Source organism: Nycticebus coucang, chromosome 12 (assembly GCF_027406575.1).
Source record: "Nycticebus coucang isolate mNycCou1 chromosome 12, mNycCou1.pri, whole genome shotgun sequence".
Lineage (NCBI taxonomy): Eukaryota > Metazoa > Chordata > Mammalia > Primates > Lorisidae > Nycticebus > Nycticebus coucang.
In genome coordinates, this window is record NC_069791.1 from 30,277,280 (window position 1) to 30,295,704 (window position 18,425).

The 18,425-nt window shown below is 40.0% G+C and overlaps 1 pseudogene across 1 annotated transcript; it reads left to right on the plus strand.

Moving 5' to 3' along the window:
- The first annotated feature begins 5,065 nt into the window (after nt 1-5,065).
- LOC128561649 (selenide, water dikinase 2-like) lies at nt 5,066-15,109 on the plus strand (annotated as a pseudogene). Its single transcript, XR_008373309.1, has 2 exons — nt 5,066-5,177; nt 13,043-15,109. The product of XR_008373309.1 is annotated as a selenide, water dikinase 2-like (transcript).
- Nucleotides 15,110-18,425: the final 3,316 nt, after the last annotated feature.

Genomic DNA, 18,425 nt, shown 5'->3' on the forward strand with positions numbered 1-18,425 from the left:
AGTACTCAGTCCTGGCTGCTAGTGTTTCCTGATATGTCATATTTTTTATTGAATACCTATTAAGTACATACCTGTATGTACTTAAGATGTACAAATTTGAGATGCCAAATAATTTGAATAAATTGTGGACACCGCATAGAAACTCACAGTGTCATGAAAAAATAGCCATATGGGCACTCAGAAGTGAATTTAGGGAACTGATAGAAGTTTGTCCAGGGTGTTGGAAGTGTTCGTCAGTGGACAGTGGAGAGGGAAGTGTGTGTGTAGTCACAGTGAAGGAAGGTTTCTTGGAGAAGAGAAACTAAAGGATGAGTGAAGCATCTGAAATGCCCCTGACCTTTTTGCTCAAAACGGTCTTGCTGCAACATAAAACCACCAATACAGGTCTGTGTCTTCTGAGTTTTAGCCTGTGGATTGTAATTGATGGGAAGGAGGAAAGAGGCAGCTTCTGTACTGCTGCAGGCGGAGGGGCAAGAAGGAGAGGAGACCCCAGACAGGGATTCTGTGGCCCCCCAACTGCAGACTGTGTGTTCAGGTTTTGCCTCCTATCCATCGGGAAACCCTTTTCTGTGTCTAATACAAGTCAGTAGGAAAGATTATTATTTGCAGAATCTGTGGGCTTTGATGTGATCCGGCAGGGAGTGTAAGTAAGCAGAGATTCAGCCATACCAGTTGTCAGCTTGGCAAGTATCTTAATCCAGGGCTGAAGGGGGAGCGTTTCTGTCATCAGCTCCCCCCAAAGATTGATAAATTGGATGTAGACAGCTAGAGCCTAGAGCTGCCAAATAAATCTTTAGGGTTCAAATATAACTGTGCTATATGAGGAGTGAGGAGAAACACCCACAAGCCCCAAACACATCAGGATCCTGTTGAGAGTTGGAATGTGTTACATTAGAAATGATAAAAATAATTAATATTATGAGGCCTATTTTCTGCCTTTGTGGGAGGCAGCAGCCTGTGGTAGGTGGAGACTGCCTTGCACAGGGTCCAGGGGGGCCTTTTCCACCTGTGCGCATGCACCCCGGCTGCTGGCCATGATTGGCGTGTCTGCGGAGAGGGTGTGGGTGTCCATGTGGATTTGTGTGTGTCTGTTTCTGTCTTTGGGTAGGGGTGTGTGTGTTTGTGGACATGCATGGATGTGTGTTTGTCCCTGTCTGTCCTATCTGTGTATGTGTGGAGGGTCATGTGCATATGTGTCCGTGTATGTGTTTATCTTTGTGTATGTGTGTGGGGATGTGTAATGTATCTGTGCATTTGCCTTCATGTACATGTGTGGGGGTGTGTGAGTGTCGGTTGTGCACCTGTGAGTGTCTGTCTGGTTGTGGATGTGCAAGGGGTGTGTGTGTGAGTATATGTGTCTTTGTGTACATGTGTGGACATACTGTCTATCTCCATGTGTATCTCTGTGTATCTGCGTGTCTGTTTGCCTATGTCTGCGTGTATGTGTATTTCCCCCACGGTGCCCTGTGCTCCGGAAGCCAAGCTTCCCTGGTGCACATCTGCCCCAGGCTGGGTTTCCTCTGCAGTGATTTATGGCACTGAGGACGTCCACTGTTCTTCCCTCAGCTGCTTGGCCAGATGTGCAGCTCTGCAGCTGGCAGCTGAGCAGCTCTCTGGGCTTCTAGTCAGTCACCCTGGAGACTCTGGCTGGAGTGCTCAGAAAAGATATTTACCTCCTTGCAACTCAGGAAGACCCACCCAAGCCAGAAAATGAAAGTCAAGGGCACCTATTAATACGGTAGCATTTATTGTCATAGGCTTACTTGAGATAAGAGAAACCAGCAACTATCAGGGTTGTTGATAAATAGGTAATAAATCAAAGTCTAAAAAAGCCTAAAGTCACATAGTTAATCAAAGGCAGAAATACTGCGTGCCAACATTGCTTGTATCATTAGCTATTTTAATCCTCATGTCTCTTCCCTTCCTGGTGTAATTAGGAATATGTACATTTCCATTGGCTTCTTTTCTCAGAAACGAATGCACTGTGTTTACTCTGGAAAACACCACAAATGCCTTCTTTCTGGTCTCTCGCGTTGTGTTTGAGTTTTATCTGAATTGAGTTGGCTGAAATAAGCTATAATTTTTTAGACAGTTTTGTCAAATAAGCTATAAAAATGTTTAGCCAATTTTTGATCAAGGTTTGATCCCAGTTTCAAGATTGGGCTCCACTCCCGGTCTTCCTTATCCTTGGAAATGCAGATATATCTCAGTATATATTTTTGCCTAATTTTCCAACTTTCTACTTGGCACATTCACATGCAATTTAAGGAAATATGATCTTAAATATTTTAAATGTAACTTGGCTAATTGAAGAGAAGAGAGAGAACATAATGTTATAAAAAGCAGAATTACTAGTTAAAAGAAGCGTTCACGAGCATTATTGTTCATCGTTGTAGTGTTTGGGTATTCTGTCATGATCTTTAATTGAATAATTTAAAAATAAAGAAAAATACAGATTTACTCCCTGCATCTTCAGGCCAATGTGCTAAAAATAGTGGTGGCCTCTAAAGATAACAGGTCATGCTGTGAAATCTTCACCTTCCTCAACCCATGCTGGCCTCATGTCAAGGGGTGACATGACTCAAACGCTGTGGACTTTCAGAGGAGGACAATATTTGCAATCATTCAGCCCTACTGATCCCTGAGCCCCTCCTCAGGCACCAAAAGACAAAACTAGCTCCTGATCTTGTTATACAATGGGACTCCTCAGCACATTCCCAGTGACAACGAGGTGAAGGTCAGCTCTACGGCAGGGTATGCAAGGCCCTCACTTGCTCTTCCTGCCTACACGTCTAGTTCAATTTCCTGCTGTCCTTCACTCACAAAATACAGAACACTGTGGCGTCTTACATCTTCTGTCTTTGTAGGTTCTGTCCCTTGGCCTAGAATGTGGCCACCTATGGTATAATTGAGAGGTGTAGTCCGAGCCTATTCGAGCTGCTCTAACAAAATACTGTAGACTGGGTGGTTCACAAACAGTGAAAATTTATTTGTCACAGTTCTGGAGGCTAGGCTGAGATTAGGGTGCCAGTGTGGTCAGGTTCTGGTGAGACCCACTTCCTAACCTTTTATTGTATCCTTATAGGGTGGAAGGAACAGGAGAGAACGCTGTGCTGACTCCTCTTAAAAGGGCACTAATCCCATTCATGGGGGCTCCATCTTCATGGCTTAATCATATCCCCAAAGATCCCCCACCTCCTGATACCACCACCTTGGGAGTTACAGTTTTGACACTGGCACCTAAAACTCTATATTAGTAACAAATTTCCTTTCTACTGAGCTTTGCCCCTCCTAGTGCTTCTTCCCTACCCTCCACAATTCATCTGAGAAGAAAACTGAAATAGTCCATGCAGCATTAGTGTGATCTCCAGCTCCTTTGCTGCTGGGGAGAACTGGGTGGCTTAGGGACAGTGATATGGAAAGTGTCAGGATGCAAAGAATAAGGCTATTGAAGGCAGAGTCTTCTTTGATAGAGCTTTGCTTAGGCCAACCACAGTGACTAGACTACACAAATGTCAGATGTTTCTGGATGGCAATTGCATGTGAATATTTTGATGTGCCAGGCATTCATCTGAGGCTTGCTTTGTTAATTTCAGCAAGTGGCTCAGAAGGTTTACATTGCTCTTTCTTTATTCTCTTTCAATGGGAATATGAAAATGCAAAAGATGGTTAAAAGTCAATAGAAAGAACTGAATGAAAATTAATTTGATCTTCCCAATCATGCCTTTCAAAAACTGGATATTCTGGTTATCGAGTAGCAAAGCACAAAAGCAGTGGCTTGTAGTGACAACATTTATTTTGCTTATGAATATGCAATTTAGTATGGACTCAGTTGAGAGAGCTCATCTCTGCTCCATTTGGCATCAGCCAGGGCAGCTCGAAGGCTCAGGCTGGGATCATCCCAAACTCTTTCACTTATGTGTCAGGCCCTTGAGGATGGTTGTTGGCTGAGAGCTTACCTGGAGCCTACTCTCAGCCTAGTTACCTACAGGTGGCCTCTTCTTGTGGCTCGTCCTTCCTCACAGAGTTATGGCTGAGTTCTAACAGTGAACACCTGAAGAAAGAAAGGGAGTCAGGTGAAAGACTATCTCCTTTAAGACCTAGCTAGGAGATTATAAAAAATCACTTCTGCCACTTCCCATTCATCCAGGCACAAAGCTCCCTAAGAAGGAGCATGTGGGATCAGAAATATTGCTGTGCCATTTTAAGAAAATACAATCTGCTACACTGGAGCATGAAGAAATTTTAATTGACTTGTTATTTTTGATTTTCCATTTCATTCCAGTTAGCATCAGAGCCAGTATTGTGGTAGGCAAGAGTCTTTTACATGCCTAGATAGCTATTGCATATGATTTTCTTTTTAATGAGATCTGCCATCCATTGCCAACATTTATGTGTCCAGAGAGAAAAACATTTATGTACATAAAAATTAGGTCGATGTGGATTTAAAGTTGTTATTATTATGGCTTTCAAAACAACCTCACAGACTATTGTACTGGATTAAATTTAGGCCCATTCACTTTAATTTCTAATGGTTTGTGCACAATTGAAAGATGTATTGGATATTTGAAGTATCGATTAGAGTACGTGTATGTTCTTAACTGCAAAAGATTTTGCAAAGTTTTTGACCAAAGATCTACAATTTTCTAGAATGTAATTAAGGTAATTGTCTAGAAATGTGTTGATTCATAAAAATTATTAATTAGTTATGCTTAAGTAGCATTGTTTTAACTTTTTTCTTTTTCAAAACAACTAAAAATAAGTAAAATCTCCAGAGAACTGAAAGTAAACCTACTGTTTGATCCAGATGCCCTACTACTGGATATCTACTCAAAGGAAAGTAAGTCATTTTATTAAAAAGACACCTGCATTTGAATGTGTATTACAGCACAATTTATAATTGCAAAGATGTGGATCAACCCAGGTGCCCATCAATTCATGAATGGATTAACAAAATGTTGTTATGTACCACGGAGTATACTCAGCCATAAAAAAATGAATTAATGTCTTTTGCAGCAATTTGAATAGAACTGGAGACCATTATTCTAAGTGAAGTATCTTAAGAATGGAGAAAACAAGCATCACATGTACTCTAATAATTTGGAACTAATTGATGGGCACATAAAGGAGAAAAAATCATTGGAAATTAAGAAGGGTAGAGGGAGAGGACTGGAAAGGTAGGTAAAAATCTATATCACAGGTACAATGTACACTGTTTGAGTGCTGGGCACCCTAATAGTCCTGAGTAAAGTGTTATAAAATCTATCCATGTAACAAAAACATTCGTACACCCTTGCTAAGATGAAGTAAAAAAAAAAAAAAGACAAAAAAAGTCTTTAAAATATAAAAATCATCATTATTAATCCTGTCAACTAGATTTCTAACTGGAGTTAGCATATTGATTTATATTCTAATAACGTATTTTCTTTGCTAATGTCTTGTTTTTATTTCACAAAAAAATGAGGAAATTTCACACCCATTTGGCCTTAAGAAATAAGACTTTAAAATTATAAACAGTATTAAGAATTTGTCATTACCTAATGCCACTTAGATTTTGGATGTTCAAACTATTCTGAAGCTTGTCTTTTGCATTAACAATCTCTAATTATTCTGAGGCATGTTTCTCTTCAGATGCCTGGAAAATTCCTAAATCAGGATATAGATTGTTTTTGTGGCTAATCAGCTATATGATGATAAGCAAGACAAAACTTCTTTGTACCTCAATTTTAGAATTGAGGCATTTGACTAAGCCTTCTCTAAAATTATTTACTTGTTGGATTATATATGAGAATGACGTTTACTGAAATAGAATTCTATAAATCAAAAAGAAGATGAAATAATTTTTGTCTGAGTTTGAACTAGTCATTAGACATAATCAAAACCACATATTTTACATAGAAATGGATTTCAAAATCTTTTGTTTCTCAACAAGCAATTACTAACGCTCTTCTGAGACATTTCAGTGCCTTGTTTAAATGACTTGATTTAGGAAGTGGTCAGCCCTTATCTTGCTTTATGTGACTTCACTACAATTTAAAAAGCAGATGGTTATTTAATAAATACTGTTTGATCAAGGCAAAAACAGGACAAAGTTCTGTGTATCTTGAATGAGTCTAAAAATTATAATAGTCTTTTGAAGCCTTGCCAATAAAGAGGGTTGTACCCATATTACAGACACGCAGAAGGGGGTCTTCTTTGGGAGTTTTGATGATTGTGGTAAATTAAATGTGGACTTCATTAAATATTCATGACCATTCTGAGCACTTTTAAATTCAACTTGCAATTATAGACCTACTCTAAAAAATCTACTCAGTAGTAGAATCTCAGGCTGCAAAAGTAAATGGCACTCAGTGCCTGTCCTCCAGGAATCTAGTGGCTGTCAGGATGTCAGTGCTTAACCAGAATAATTAATAAGCTTAATATCCTTTAAAATGTTATTAGGTTAATTTTATTTTATACTAATGAAAGCATTCTTTTGATATTAACAAAAAATACATATCAACTTTTTAACGAGCCCTTATGTCAGAAATAATACTAAGTACTTTATATGCATTATCTTAAATACTACCCATTTTAAGGGGTGTTGTTGAGCATGGCTTCTACTTTCAGAGGTTCTGGATTCAAATTTCAATTTAACTAGCTGTGATTAACTCGAGCTTCATTATATTGAGTTGTTTTAAGAATTAAATGAGGCAATTCTATAAAGTATTTAGCACAGTGTCTAGAATAGCAAATGTTCAACAAATGTTAACTATTTCTATAATAATTGTTATTGTTATTCTCAGTTCTGTCAGAATAATACCAAAGAGAAAAGTTAGACTTTGAATAGTTGACTAATTTGCCCAGGGCTTTTACATAGCAGAAGTGGAATGTTTCCTATTGTTTTATTTGAAAGTTATATAAATAATTTAGATAATTCAACCTTTATAGTTAATATTATAAAACTTAATAAAATATTCCAGTTCTTTCCACTCTGTTGAGTGATCAAAAACTTATTTCTTCCAAGAATCCTCTGATCAAAACATCATGTTGTCTGGTTTTGTGTGGCATGGATTTATGAGTGATTGAACTCAGTTTTCTCAACCAGAGTTGTGTGTATCTCTCTGAAACCAGGAACATAGTTTGGGAGAAAAAACTGGAGGCAGGAAAAAAGAATAGAAATTATTATAGGTTTGCTTTTTGAACAGACAGGAATCTTTGTGGTTTGAATTATTCCTTCTAAAACTTCTGCTCTTTTAATTCTCGTCCTAAGATGATACCTTTCTGCTTCTTTTTTATCTTTTATAAAAGCCACATTAGACTTGTTCAAACGTCTAAAATGTTTTGTGTTTAATGAAGCAGAAATAAGGTTGATGAGAGCTCTCAAAGTCTTAGAAGTGATCAGGTATTCATTCACATGCCAGATTAACGGTGATTTATGCACTTCAGTGCCAAAGAGCAAATTCCTAAGCTAATTTAGGAAAACATAAACGAGAGGAATGGGAAAATAGATTGAAATGTGAAAAGATGAAAAAATATCTCTGGAAAGAATTGATCAAAATCATACCGAATATGGAGTAGAAATTGGATAGTATTGGTAGAGAAAGAAGAAACTTAAACAGAGCTGTAAGTTTAGAAAGAGTTCCTTCACACAGGAGACATGGAAAAGTTTGAAAAGAGTAACCTCTGTTATTTTGAGTTTTGAGCAAAATCTTCAAATCTTGACGCCTGTGGCTCAAGGAGTAGGGCGCCAGCCCCATATATCAGAGGTGGCGGGTTCAAACCCGGCCGAGCCAAAAACTGAAAAAAAAAAAAAAAAAGGCAAATTTTTACCATATAAATAGGAATCTTAAAAGAATGGTGTAGTATTTATTTCTTCAATATGTAATCAGAGATGTTATCATTGAGGACACCTTTGTTTTGTTGTCTGATATCTGAGGCCTCTTCTTGTGAGAAATCTATGAATGTAAACCTCTGATTCTTCAGAGTCCTCGGAGGAGAGACATGGTTAATTGAGATTACATGTAGTTGTTACCAATGCCACCAACAGGGAAATCATTTAACATGATTAAAAACTTAGTTTAGCAAATATAGTAAAAGGAACATTGAACTAGAAATCAATATGCCCCAATAGGTCATTGACGGGTTAGTAACCTTGAGCAAATGAATCATTTTCTCATCTGTGAAGTAAGAGGCTTGGCTTTGCTCAGTGATTTCCACTGTCAGCTGAAGTAATGTTGTTGGCCTGTGAAAGAGATTTTAGGAGTATGAGACCAAATGAAATTTAAAAAGAGTAAACAATATAATGTTTTTATAGAAAGCTAATCGATGTCATTTTAAAATTTGGGGATAGTTTAATCCTATATCATTTTGTTAACAATGTCCTTTCTCTTATTAAATAATGGGAAAAGCAGATGTCTCTTATGAGGACAAAACAAATTTTCCTACTCTGCATAATTTCTAAGGCTCCTTTTATGTTCAGCGTTTTGTGTGTGTGTGTGTGTGTGTGTGAGAGAGAGAGAGTGATACAGTACATGATAGTCGGGTCCCAATCATTATATTGGACTTGTCTGCCTACATTTGGTTAAATTCAGCAGGATGGACCCAGTAGGAAAAGGCATAGATCTAGAATCTGATGCATCCCTGGGGTGAGTCAAGAAAGGGTGGAGTCCGTCTGCCCTGAACCTGGCTATCTAGAAGGCCTGGTATTGGCACCAGGCAGTGGTCAGGGAGCATTGGTGTGGGGCCTCCACTGTGAGAAATGTCCTCATAAGCATCAGGCACAGGCGATGCTTAGAAGTTCACTGGCAAGCAGCAACAAGGAATGTGTGTCAGAAGGAAACAGGGCCCTGGCCACTGAAGAAGATAGCAAGAGTAACACCAGGCATCCTTCTTCAAGGACTGCTTATATGGATGACTTGCCAAGAGGCTGTGGTCCATGAGAACAGGTTAGATGCCTGCTTATCTGCATGAAATTATTAGTGAGACCTGAGAGCTGGGCTAAGGCCTAATATCTAAGCAGATCTTGAGGCCAGGAGCAGACTGCCTGAAAGGGTAAGTGAAACTATATCCAGAGTGTTGAGTTAGACAACGTAGGGCCCTCTGTGTAAGGCACTTTTGTGGGGCCAGACAAGACTGATCCTTACTGATACAACTCATATAGTTCCAGATTTAAAAGGGGCCAGGCCACAGGAATAGTAGAGAGCCCCAAAATCAGGTAGATGCTTTTAGCTCAATGCTTTGACTTCTTAAAGTACCATTCATCAGAGGGACAATAAAAGCAGCTTGGGCTTGTCAAAAGGCTGTACTATTGAGAATACCGGTCAATAACTTAATATACAATTTCGTAGTTCTGAGGCCACATCCTACCTTTGTATTTGTGCACACCTACCTACTTATATGTCTATGTCTAAATTATAAAAGTTTTACAATCATTTCCCGGTCCTGAATATATTTGCTATGTAACCCTTTTAGTTTAATCTTCAGGGCTGAAATTATTTGTTATTTTCTTTCTTTTCTTAATATCAGGCCCTTCATTATTTCCTTCTGTTTCTCCTGCCTACATGCTGCTAAACTCAGAGGTCTTATAGCTACTACATACATTTACAACCACATCAGACAGTGTTGCAATTCTTGCTTCAAAATAATTTAGAAAACTCAAGAAGAGTCTGGCAAGTCTATTTCTTTACTTAAATTTTGCTTACTGTGTCTTTTTCTTCCAGATGTTCTAGATTCCTTCTTCTATCATTTCCTTGTTTAAGGGGCTTCTTTTAGCCATACTTTTATCATATGTCTTCTGGTGACAAATTGTCTTAGTTTTCCTTCATCTGAAAATGTCTTGATTTCCCCTTTGTTCCTGAATGCTATTTTCACGGGGTATAGAATTCTAAGTTGACAGTCCTTTCTTTCAGCACTTTGAATATGTTTTTCCACTTCCTTATTGCCTGTGTGGATTATGTTGGGAAATCCTCCGTCATATGAATTATTTTTTCCCTTTAGGTAATGCATAGTTTCTCTCTAGCTGTTTTGAGGACTTTTCCTTTCTTTGTCTTTAGTTTTCTGAAGTCTATGATATGCCTCGGTGTGGATTTCTTTGATATAGTTGGGGTTTGCTCAGCTTCTTGGATCTGTAGGCTTATGTCTTTTTGGAAAATTAGAAAGTTTTCAGCTGTAACTACTTCAAATATTTTTTCATCCCTGTCCTCTTTCTTCTCTGCTTCTGAGAAGGCAATGACATGAATTTTAGATGATTCATTATAATCCCACAGGTCCCTCAGACTATGTTCATCTCTTTTTAGTTTATTTTCTTTCTAATGTTCAGATTTGATCACTTGTATTATTCAATCTTCCAGTTCACTCATTCTTTCCTCTGTCCCCTCTATTCTGCTGTTAACCCCACCTGTTGATGCTCTTCTATCAGTTATTATATTTTTCAGTTCTCAAATTTTCACTTGGTTCTTCTTCATATCTTTTATTTCCTTGATAAACTGTCTATTGCTTTGTTGAGACTTCCTATCTTTTCATTTCTTTCAAGTGTGTTTATAATTACTCATTGAAGAATTTTAATGATAACTCCCTTAAAATATTTGCCAGATATTTCTATGTCTCTATTATCTCAGTGTTGGTATCTATTGATTGCCATTTTTCACTCTTCCTGGTTCTTGATATTAGGAGTAAATTTTTATTGAAACCTGAATATTTTGGCTATTATGTTTGATGAAACTCTGGATTTTATTTCAATGTTCAGGTTTAGCTAACATCCTTTGACATCTCTCTGGCAAGAGAAGTGGGGGCACTATTCTATTAAAGCCAGAGGGCATTAGAATTAGAATTAAGTGGCCAAACAACTACATGCCCACATGAGAGAAAAACACAATTATATTTAAGTGGGAGGAGCAGGGAGGAGGAAAAGGGGAAAGGAGAGGAGGAAGGGGCATTGGTAAGCACTAATGGGCACAATGTAAGAATATGTACCATACCTCCTGGGTAAAGGGCTAAATTACAACTTGAACTTTACCTTAGAAATGCAAACAATGTAGTCTAATCATTTTTGTACTCTCATATTAATCTAAAATAAAAATTAAAAGCAAAGAATTAGTTGCCCTCTGTTGATACCCAATGTGGGATGGTGGGAGGGCTCCCTGTCACTGCTGGGTAGGGGCAAGCATCTAGCTCCCTACTAGCTCTCCATTAATGCTTCCCAGCTGGGAGAAATAAGACTGCCTGGTTACTGCTTCCTCAGAGCCTCCCTGACGCCACGTGGGTGGGGGCTGCCTCATGACCACTGGGTGGTGGTAAAAGTTTTAACTCTCCAAGGCCTCCTCTGATACCACCCAGAGGAAAGTGGGAGGGTGCCTCACTACTGCTGGTTGGGAGAGACATCCAGTTTCTCCATATGGTCTCCACTAACTCTGGGTGAGGGGGAGGAAAGGTACAGGATTTGTTTCTACCCAGTGGGGATAAAAGTTCCAGTTTCCAGCTTGTCTTTCTCTGGTACCACCCCAATGGGTGGGCAGGTCGGGGGCAGGCTGAATCAGCTCCTTCCAGCCTGAAGAGGGTAGAAACCCAGGCTCCCACTTGGCATTTGTTGGCGTGGATGTCAGTGGGGCCACCGATTTATTTTTCTGTGGTGTTAGTCTTAGTAGGGCAATGATTGGCTAAAATAGTTCTATCTTTTTTGACTGCCCCTTCCCCGGCCCTTTAACTAAAGAGAGAGGGCCCTTTAATGTGTCTAGGTTTTGTTTGTTTGTATCTGTTGGCATTTTGGGGTTGATGTCTTCCCTAGTTCCAAATCTGGGATAAGACAAAGAGAAAAGCTAGAGAACTCATCAATTTTGTCATTCCTTGGGTCCCAAAGTTCCTAGTCATTCTGTCTTCATCATATCAACTTTCAAAGTCTTCTTAGGTTTTGTTTTATCTATAATGTCTAATGTCCAGAGCCTTTAGTTGTATTGAGGAGGAGAAAGAGGGAAAAGTATGTGTATTCTGTTTTCGTGGAAGTGAAAGTCAATTGCTTATATGTTCCATGAAATTATTTAAAAGATTCATCATTCTTCTGGCAGATATTCATTCACTTGTTCACTCACACATTTATGTAGTTGCACTCAGTGGCAGCCACTTACCACTTCTCTGTGGGAGCCAACTAGGACTCTAATAAGGCAGGGGAAGTAAATACTAAAAATGTATTTATAGTTATATAACTAAGCTTGTGAATGCATGGAGAATTTTCCAAGGAAATAACATGTCATTAAAAAAATTTTTTTTTGGAAAATAATCTCCAACTTACAAAGAAGTTCCAAAAATAAAAATAGTCAAATGAAAACTCCAGATATGCCTGACCCAGATTCACCTTTTGCTTTAGCTTTGCCCCATTGTCTTTATCATTTGCTCTCTCTCTCTCACCCCCACACACCCACACAGAGATAATTTAACATGTCATCTGCACTCCAATCGTATCAATTGACTCAATAATGTCCTTTATAGCATTTTTTCCCCACCAGTACAAGACACAGTCTGGAATCAAGGATTGCCTGTATTTGAAGTGTCTCTTTAGTTTTCTTTAATCTGACAGTTTCTGACTATGATTTAACAATAACAACAAAAACTCAATGAAATGATGAAGCTGTACCTACCTCATGTCACTATTATTAGTTATAGGTACTCTCAGTATTATAGATTATGAACTTATTAACATGCACTCTCAGGATTATGAACTTATTAACATGCAAAAATTTAGAATTCCAGAACTTTGTAGTAGACAAAAGGATCTTTTAGCAGCATGTAATTAAATCAAAAAGGGAAGTCATAGCAAAACCATAAAAACAAAATGCTTGACCCAAAATTGAAAATTGTTTATGTAAATTAGAATGGGAAATATGTTCTTTTATCACTTAAAAACTTCTGGGGTGATTAATGAAAGTTCATTTCTACAATTCACACATTAATTAAATGCTCATAGTGTTCTAAAATGGCAGGTTGTAAAGCTTAGCTTAAAAAGAACTTGTTTTATTTGAACTTGAACAATCAAATATTGTTAATTTGCCTGTCCTGTAAATCCCCTTAGGCCATGCATCATGAAAGGATAAGAGAAGAACATCAGGGAGGCATCACGTGGCATGAACCGGCCTGATGGTGGAAACCTTGGCTATGGGCGCCAGCGGAGAAGCAATGGCTGCAGCGGACGGTTCCTCGGGCCCAGCTGGCTTGTCTCTGGGCCAGGGCTTCTCAAACTACCGGCCTTTCGAGCCCCAGGCGTTGGGCCTCAGCCTGAGCTGGCGGCTGACAGCTGACAGGCTTCTCCGGCATGAAAGGCTGAGGCTGCAAGGTCCCACAGGAGACACTGCTCAAACTCCTGGCAGGACTGACGCGGCCGGACTTGCGGCACCCGCTGAGCCGGGGCCTGGTAGGAGGCCAGGAAGAGGCCGCCTGGAAGCCGGCCCGCCAACCGAGGCGGGCCCCATCCCAACACTTCCAGCCCTGGGAATTGGACTTGTGCATCATCCCCCTGAGGCATGGGGGCCTATCATTGGTGCAGACCACGGACTTCTTTTACCCCTTGGTGGAAGATCCCTACATGATGGGGCACATAGCTTGCACCAACGTGCTGAGTGACCTTTACGCTATGGGCATTACTGAATGTGACAACATGCTAATGTTACTCAGTGTCAGCCAGAGTATGAGTGAGGAGGAAAGGGAAAAGGTAACACCACTCATGATCAAGGGTTTTAGGGATGCTGCTGAAGAAGGAGGGACTGCAGTGACGGGTGGACAGACGGTGGTCAATCCTTGGATTATCATTGGTGGTGTTGCCACAGTGGTGTGTCAGCCAAATGAATTCATAATGCCTGACAGTGCCGTTGTTGGGGACGTGCTTGTGTTAACCAAACCCTTAGGAACCCAAGTTGCCGTCAATGCCCACCAATGGCTTGATAATCCTGAAAGGTGGAATAAAGTAAAGATGGTGGTCTCCAGAGAAGAGGTAGAGCTGGCCTATCAGGAAGCTATGTTCAACATGGCTACCCTAAACAGAATTGCTGCTGGATTAATGCACACATTTAATGCCCATGCAGCCACAGATATCACAGGCTTTGGCATTCTAGGACACTCTCAGAACCTAGCAAAACAACAAAGAAATGAAGTGTCCTTTGTCATTCATAATCTGCCAATCATTGCCAAAATGGCTGCCATCAGCAAGGCCAGTGGGAGGTTTGGGCTCCTTCAAGGAACCTCAGCTGAAACTTCTGGGGGATTACTAATTTGTCTGCCAAGAGAACAAGCGGCTCCCTTTTGTTCTGAAATCAAATCTTCCAAGTATGGAGAAGGTCACCAAGCATGGATTGTTGGCATTGTGGAAAAGGGGAACCGGACTGCTCTGATCATTGACAAGCCTCGAGTTATTGAGGTCCTACCTCGCGGGGCTACTGCTACTGCTTTTGCTCCTGACAGTTCAAATGCCTCCTCTGAGTCTAGCTTGTGAGATGAAGTAGTAGAAGCTGTGTGGAGCTTAGGGCCTTTGTACACAATCATGAATGATTCTCAAGAGTTGATTTTAAGAAATTTGCAAAGAAGGCAGACTGCATAAAGGTTCCAGCTGCCCTTTCTAATTGAATTAGCCCATCAAAAGCTGTCTGTATGTACATTCCAAGGCCAGAAGTAACATTTTAACTTTGGGGGGATGTTTGTTCATCTTGAGTAGAAAAGGAACAGAAAAACTTCTGTTTCCTCTCTCCAGAATAAGATAACACTTTTTGGGTTTGAGGGATTTTTCTTTGCATTAGGTTGATTCATTAACTGCACAGGGAGTGAGATTATTAAAAGTACACAAAAAGTAAATTACAAAATGAAAAAATTCAGATCAGAAACAAATGGGTTTGGACAAATGCTGTTGATAAATCTAAATTGTTCAGAGAGATCTTACAATGCTATGTTAAATTCTTTATTAGATTTTTCTTAAGTACTCTTTCCTGCTCTGGACAAGAATTGAGCAGCTTGTCCAGTGACTGGGAAAGGAGGACTGCCACCATTTGACTTGGTCCCTGTTCATGACGTCTCTCCGACTAAACCCCATTAAGGACTAGGAGAGGCAGAGCAAGTCCCAGAGCCTAGGCCTTGGTGGTCATTAAGATGTTAAATCATGTGTTGAAAATTCCTGGTGATTTAATAAAGAATAACTTCTAGCTAAATAAATAAAAAGGGAATTTGTTGGAAAAAAAAAGGATAAGAGAGGAAAGCACAGAATCTTTATTTAAGTACAGTATTCTAGTAGCTTGTCAGTAAAATCATACTCAAAATTAGAGGTACTATGTGCGTGTTAGCCTGCAAATGAAGGATTACCTTTTATGTACCGGGGATCATCTCGATCCCCTGACACTGCATTGGCGTTTCTCTTACTTGCTTTGAAAATTCATCTTAAATGCATGTTTATAGTATGGGGCAAAATCAAACATTTGGCAACCAGTGTTTCTGCATGTCAGTAGCTCCTTTGTGCTCTGAAGAGAAGTCTGTGGTCAGCTTGCTGGAGTTTTCCTCATAACCAGGACCAGAAACTCTAGTTTCATGTCTCTGGAGACCGGAAAAGCACATTGTTTCTTACTAACTTGAATTTCCATTTTCAAAAGAAGGCCTTGCCTTGCACCAGGGATGGGAAGAGAGTGCTCCTCTCAATACCTGGGACTGAGGCGATCTGGATGAAAATAGGCATTGAAAAATCTTTTGCATTGGAGAAACATCTTAATCTCTAAAATATTTATTTAAGGATTTTAAGCAATATGACACCCGCCAAGAGATTTTCAAACCTGAGTAGAGATTTTTTAATATGAGTTACGACTTCTTCAAACCGTATCTCTTTCCAGTGGTTGTGATAGCCCATTTTGTAGTGCTATCGCAGAATACCACAGACTGGATAATTTATAAAGAATGGAAATTTATTTCTTGTAGTTCTGGAGGCTGGAGAGTCCAAAATTAAGGAGGGCCTTCTTGCTTCTTGATGGAAGGTAGAAGGTGAAGGGCAAGGAAGCTTCAGAACACAAGATGGGACCAAACTCACATTTATTAACAAACCCACTCATCAGAAAACAAACTCGATCCCAAGATAATGACACTAATCCCTTCATGGGGATAGAGTGCTCATGACCTAATCACCTCTGAAGGGTCTCACTTCTCAACATTGTTGCCTTGGGGATTGAGTTTCCAATACATAAACTTTGGAGGACACATTCAAACCATAGCAGTGGTTTTGAAAAGTTTTCTTGTTTTTATTTTGAATCAATGTCTCTACTAAAAAGAAAAACCAGCAGGGAATTGCGGTGGGCCCCTGTAGTCTCAGCTACTTGGGAGGTGGAGGTAGGAGGACCACTTGAGCCCAGGAGATTGAGGTTGCTGTGACCAACATGTGCTATGATGCCATAGCACTCTTCCCAGGGTTATAGGGTCAGATTCTGTCACAAAAAAGAAAAAAATCAGTATCTTTGGGTTACAGCATCCTATTACAGGCATGCTCTGGAGCCAGGATCTCCTGAATGGATTCCATCACTAGTGGGCAAGTTACTGAACCCCCTTGTTCCTAAGTCTCAGTCTCCTCCTCTATAAAGGAGGATGTTAAGAGTGTTGAGTTCATGGGATTCAGGAACAGTAAAATTTTAAATTTACAAGATGCACATAAAGTCAGTGTACTTCAGGGTCAGACCCAAGGTTTCCATCCTGGGTCCTGCCTTCAGAGGGCACCATTCTGGCCTTCCTGTGGTAGTGATCTTACGTCCAAGTTGAGAAATCCTGAAAGGGTAAAGAGGCACCAAAGAAGTATTCCTCCCTGTCCTCCCTTTCATGCCACCCCTTCTGGGCACCAGGAACTCTAGATTTCTGCCTTAATGTCCTGTAAGTCCACTTGAGGCCTTTGCAGCTTCTTTTTTGGCATCTGCCCTCCTGAAGCCTGACCACCCTGACTGTGTGGATGTCTCCCCTCCTGAGGGTGACCAAGGAGTGGCAGTTAGCAAGCGACCTTGGACTTGTGGCTGTGGGTGTTGACATGTGTACACCCAAGTCCTCTGGTGGAGTGACAAAGAGTAAGAAGAGAAGGGGGTGAACTGGGGCTACCTTTCCTGTGCTTTACATGCCTGGACTTCAGGGGTCCAAGGAGGTGAAATTTCCAGGCTCAGGACCATCATTACAAAGGAATGTTTGGCAAATAGAACAGAACATATTTTATTTAGATGTTTGGCTTGATTAATAATTTTGAAGTATACAGAGATGGGCCATGTGACCTCCATTTATGCTTTTGCCCAAGTCCCCACAAAAAGAGAGATGTTAAGGCAGTGAGTAAGTGACACACAATATGAACTAAGCAAACACTATCAGTCATGACTGTCATTATTGTCACCATCGTTGTCTTCTGCCATGTGTCCAATATACCAAATCGTGGAAAAATCAGCTCCTTCTCTCACCTCTGCATTGTCAGTTGCCAGATCTGTTTCTTACACCAGGCGATACGTGACTGTTGAGAATTTATGAATAGGAAGGCAGTGGGGGAAGTGTGATAGGGCTGGACTGGGCTGATTACCCAGAGCAACTCACCCAGCTGTGTGTGTGTGTGTGAGTTCTGTTCTCTGTGTCCCCCTGTAGGTCTCCATTAAGTCCAGTTCTCAGACTCTAATTGGCCTTGCTCCTACACACTTTCCTTTGTCAAGTTCATTCAGTAAACACAGGTACACTGATGTTCAGTGCTTCACCTTCCTCTTACCCTTGCGTAATTTTTTCTTTCATTATTTAAATGTTGGTGCTTTGAAAAAGAAACATTAACAGGGCTCTGTCCCATGGTAGTCTCTTACCTGCATAAAGGTACCCACAGTCTAAGAGCAGCCACGCCTTGAGGACTGAAATCTTTGGCAAATTGCAGCTCATTTCAAGGATTAAGGATTGGTGTTGAATCCCCCCACCCCCGACAATGCCATTATTCTAGGAAATCTCACTGATACCATATTTGGGATAGCTCCTTTGATGGAAATATGTAAGTCCAAAGTTGATTGCTGAAACACAACCATTACACCTGAGGGATTAAAAAGAATACGGATGCTAAAGGGCCATGGGTGAGCAGGTCAAAGAACTTTGTGTAATGTGTAAAGCAAGATTATCAATAAGTTTAGAAACTAAACCTATCCATTTTACTTTTATCTAAGTCCTGAAACTTTAAGTAAATTCTTATTCCTACAAGCCCTTTTATTCTACTCAAGATGACTGATACAATGATCATTGCACAGAAGTGGTGAAGTATAAGACAGTGCATTGCTTTACGTGGAGACTGGAGTCAGACATCCCAAATTCCTTTTCCAGCATAAACATCCCATGACTCAGTTTCTTCATTTGTAAAGTGGAGTCATAGTAGTGTCAGCCTCATATCAAAATAAATTATAAACTGCTACACAATGAAAATATTAGAAATTACTGAGATACAA